This window comes from Lynx canadensis, chromosome B2 (assembly GCF_007474595.2).
Source record: "Lynx canadensis isolate LIC74 chromosome B2, mLynCan4.pri.v2, whole genome shotgun sequence".
In the NCBI taxonomy this organism is placed as follows: Eukaryota; Metazoa; Chordata; class Mammalia; order Carnivora; family Felidae; genus Lynx; species Lynx canadensis.
In genome coordinates this window covers 48,692,421-48,697,258 of record NC_044307.1, presented here as the reverse complement: position 1 = coordinate 48,697,258, position 4,838 = coordinate 48,692,421, and positions in this window count along the sequence as shown.

The window sequence follows — 4,838 nt, the reverse complement described above, 5'->3', positions numbered from 1 at the left end:
GAACTGGAGGTTCTTTCAACATTTTTATCCATTTTTTCCAACCTTTATCATGCTTTTCTATACCGACCGAGGTGGGGACTCATCTCTACAGAGAGCATTTGCACACATTTTATTGGGAAGATAAAGATCTAGCCTCGATATGTGTATATTAGGGATAGAAATATATATTAATTAAAGCTTCCTTTTACATGAGTAAGTGTTCATTCCTATTGGTTCCACTTTCTAGATGCTGAAAGCTGCTTTTTCCAACAAGCACCCAAATCAATTTCACCCAGATTGGGGTGACTGCCTTTGCCCAAGTGGAAACAATACTGCTCTTTCCATATTTACATCGAATTTGGGTTCTTTTTCCTTTTTTGAAAGGCAACACCCTGCGGTAGCTTACACTTTCAGCAGCTTTTAAAATAAATAGGCACGGTGGACAGCCCCAAGTTTTCATCATAAAGAAATGGTGTAACTGGCAATATATTTAAGAAAAATAAGAGAGAATAAAGACGTGTGACAAGATTCTACATTTAGGTAAAACGTTGTCTTTCCCTCCCCAACCCAACCCATTTCCCCCCTCTTTTGTGTTTTCCTTCTTCCCTTTCAGAGACAGGGCTGGTTGGGGGTTGAGGGTAGCAGACCATTTAGCAGTGACACCAGGTATTTGAACACTATTACCCCAAAATAACCCTCAAATGTTTCGAAGTTATATTTTACAGAGAGGACAGGAGGCAGTGCACACCTATCTCTGTCTCTCTGGTGGATTTCTTGACTTTCAAACAGTATTTGAGCTTTACTTCGTTCAAAATTCAGTTTCCTGCACCAGGTGTTCTAGCACTTGGAGGGGCTAGTGGTGGCCACATGCCCGCAATACTGAGGCTTTGCAAGGTCCCCTCTCCAACCCTGGCTAACTCATAAGAACTGGCTGGCCCCATAGACTCATCTCAGAGATAGAAGGGGTAATTTAGTCTTAATTGCCATTTCATTTGGTTAGCTTTTAAGTGTTTAAGCTGAGAAGGTGTCTTAATAATAAGCCGCAGGCAAACAGGCATGTGGCTTTTTTTTTTTTTTTTTAGGTCGGGGTTTGGGAGGGTTTATTAGGATCTGCTCATGCAGGCTAACTGGGGCTGTCACTCAGCGCTCTTTGCTTTATATAAATGGACAAAGGCACATGACAAGAATTGAAATGCACTGTCTGAAATGGAGATCCGTGATGCTTCAGCCCTGCACAAGGGTCAGCAGCCAACACTTGCTCCCTTTTTCAAGGTGTGCAAGCGTCCCCTCCCCCACCCCCAACTTCTTGAAATTCTATATTTTGGTCTAATGAAGTCAGGAGAATGAGAGCCCAATGAAGATGAAAAGAAAGAATGGTCAACTTGATCTTTAAGTAGGAGCGTGTAAGATGAGTGCCCTTGGCACTGAGGGGCTGAATCCCAAAATGCTTGCAGCGGAATCTTTTGTTTGCCAGGACTGAGTGAGGCCTCTATATTCCACCCACAGACGACATAAATAACAGTCTGTGGGAGTTAGGGCCTGCCCCCACGACCTAATCCCAGGCACCCCCACCTCTGAGAAGGCACAACATCCGCCCCCGCCCCAACGTGTAGAGCCCGAAGGTTATCTTGGGAATTGCCAGACTCGCTTTTCTTGTTGGATGATGTTGGTTTCCCTGTGGGTCCTAACTGAACTGGAAAAGGATGGCCCCTTCTCAGAAGAGCCGCAAACCCCTCCCCCAACTCCCCTACTGTCAGATACGTCTTCATTCAAGGCGAAGGGACCTTCTTTCCCCGGCTTAGGTCCAGGCAGCAGACGTAAAACCTTCTCCCCTGGGAACAACGAGAAGGCTCGGGACCGGGGACCGCCTGCTCGGCCCTGCTGGTGCCAGCGCGTTTGGCCCATGTGTTTGTCTCCGTCGGGGAGAAGATCCACACGCAGCCCCCGCATCTCTGCTACTCTTGGTAATGAGCTGGCCTCGAGCTGAGTACATCCACAGAATGACCTCTAGTTGTCTCGTCCCTCTAGATACTTCAAGACATCACGGAAGCGCTGGCAATCTTAACTCTCCATTCCACTCCCTATCCCATTCTGTTTTCCCGAGTGACTTCCTGATACTAAGACAAAAGGCATCCAGGGTTCATTTAGTGTTTCTTGAACCCCTGTGGAATTAGAGGATACTAAAGATCACGCGGAATGAGGAAAAAACAAAAAAACACTTGTATTTGTATTTAAAGGAAATTAAGCCGGGAGGGTAAAGTACTTCTCTTAGCTTTAAAGGGTCGACTTTGCCAGGACCCACATCTGCCTTTGAAATCTCTCCTTCCACCCAGTGTCCCAGCTTCCCACACCAGCGTCTGAACTGTAGGGAAACTCCATTTGGCCAACTGCTCCCTCTCGCCTCATCCCAACAAAAAAAAAAAAAAAAAAAAGCTGTCTGTCCCTGAAAGAAAAGTTGGGGAAATCATCCGCACCATATGCACATACTGGTCAGCGCTCCCTTCCATCTGCTCTGGGGTTGCTCGGCGCGCCCCTTTTCTAAAGAAACTCATCGAGGCAGGTGTGTGGCTGTGCTTGGTGTGTGTGTGTGTGTGTGTGTGTGTGCGCGCGCGCGCGGTGAGCGCGCGCGCGCGCGCGCAGGATTTGTTTCTGTCAGACAGTCCCCCCGCCCCCCCCACCATCTTCCCTTCCCATCCAATTAATAGTCTTGAGCAATTAATAAGTGCCATCCTGCTTGACCCAAAGGCTGGGCTTTTCAGCAAAGCTAATTCCTCTTTCTCTGCTTTGCCCCTTTCAGGGAGAGCGATTGGCCACACATTCTCCAGCGGGCGCGTAATTGAATTAACTGGCCACGGCAAGTTGGAGACACGGTGACAATCGCCTGGGGCTCCCTCCCTCGAGAAACCTGTAGTGAGCATCCCAGCCTGAGCCCAAGGCCCCGCCGGCTTCCGCCCACTTGAGCTAGCTCTTAAAAGCCTTGGAGAAACCCCGCCAGCCCCGCACCCTAGAAGCTGAAGACTCTCCCTTAGCACCCAGCACTTCTGTTCTGCCTTCTGATTCCATGCTCCACACTCCAGGAGGGATTGTTCTACCGCAGTCGCTTTAGGAATCCGCAATCTTTATATCTATCATTACTGTTTTGGTTAGGATCCAGGGCTAGAAAAGAGAGTTTATTAACTGTTTCCTACAATTCAGATGCTGGCATGGGAAACTTAGGTCCCTCCCTGAGCTTCTAGGCTGGTACCATACAGGTCACCCCAGTTTTCATCCAATCCCAAACAACTCTACTGAAAGGATGTGCCACCCACTGTGTGTTTGAAGTTGGTGGACAATTACTAGCAAACAAGTGTCTACCCTAACTTTATTAAACAAGCGTTTCTCCTTTCCCTCCCCCCTCCTCCTCTTCCCTCTTTTTCCTACTTGGGATTTCCTTTGCTCCTCCAAATGGATTTTGTGTGTTTTCCTGTTATCTAAATAGATTTCCCCCACAAAATTGCCTACATAATGCTAAGTGAAATGGAGTAGACTAATTATTTGGATATTTTTAACCAAAATTATTTTCTTGGATATATTCAAACCAACCAGGGTATCTTCCTTCCTCTCTCTCCTTTTTCTCTCTTCCTCCCTTCCTTCCTTCTTTCCCTCCTTCTCTTTAGAAGGTAGAGATGAGATCGAATCTATTAAACTTATGCTTTAACAGAGCAAGTGTGTACATTATCTAATAATGAAATTTAATATGTTCTGCCCCAGTGGAGCATGAAGTTCCATAACCCAGACATGAGTTTGCATAATAGGAGATCATTTTCATGATTACAAAGACCCTGGCTTTGGAAGGGTAATTGTATGGGGAAACAGTGGAGCACTGAAGATGCAATATAGTAGGCAGATGTTTTTTCCACAAAGCAAAACCAGAGGTATGATCTGAATATCAGTACCTCTCTTAACCCTTCCAATCCTCTTTCCTTCCACTCTTTATTTTGGATGCACATAAAGAGCAGAGGAGCCTTTAGAGAGCCCAAAGACAGCCAGGGACTGCAGCATCCTTACTTTCTTCTTAAGTGAGCTCTACACCCAATGTGGGGTTGAACTCAGGGAACTCAGGACGAAGAGTCACATAGTCTACCAACTGAGCCAGCCAGGGGCCCCTGCTGAGTCCTATCCTAGCAGTATCTGGTTCTACCCTCGCTCAAGCACCTTCCACCTCTTCTTGCGTCCCTTGCCCTCTGAATGCCTCCTCCCTGGGTGGATAAGCTTCTAAGCTCAGCCTGGGGACTCTGACAGCCAACAACAGAGGAAGCTCTCAGGACCCTACGGGGACAGGTCGGGGGGGGGGGGTGATCAGGGGGAGAGGAAAAGGTTCAACTTTCACAATCTCTCAAGATTTTAATGACAATGGAAAGGTCTTATCCAAGGACCACTTTCGGTGTGAATACTCTAATCTCTCCCACTTACTGCGCCTACCGGTAGGCGGGTGGGGACAATCCTTCAGGGAGCTAAAAGGCAAACGTCGACCACACAGTATCCCAATCCCTGGTTCATTCATTTTTCCTCATTAGTGATGTAAGATGGAGAGAGAAGAGTGTTCCAAATACCAGGAAAATTCTAGTCAGGAGCCAGGAAACTAAAACTTGGCCTAGTTACAAGGGCCAGGATAGTTCAAGAGGAAAGGTTTGGACAGCATGGGCCTTTATGGGGAGGGACTCCAGGTCAGACACCCGCTCCCAGCCAAGAACGAATTGCTTGTCTTTCCTATTTCTATCAGCCTGATGCTGACCCTGAATGTTTTTGGAAAGGTTTCTCCATCCTTTTTCCAGTGATTATGTGATAACTTTTCTACTTTCTCTTGGTATTCTCTCCCC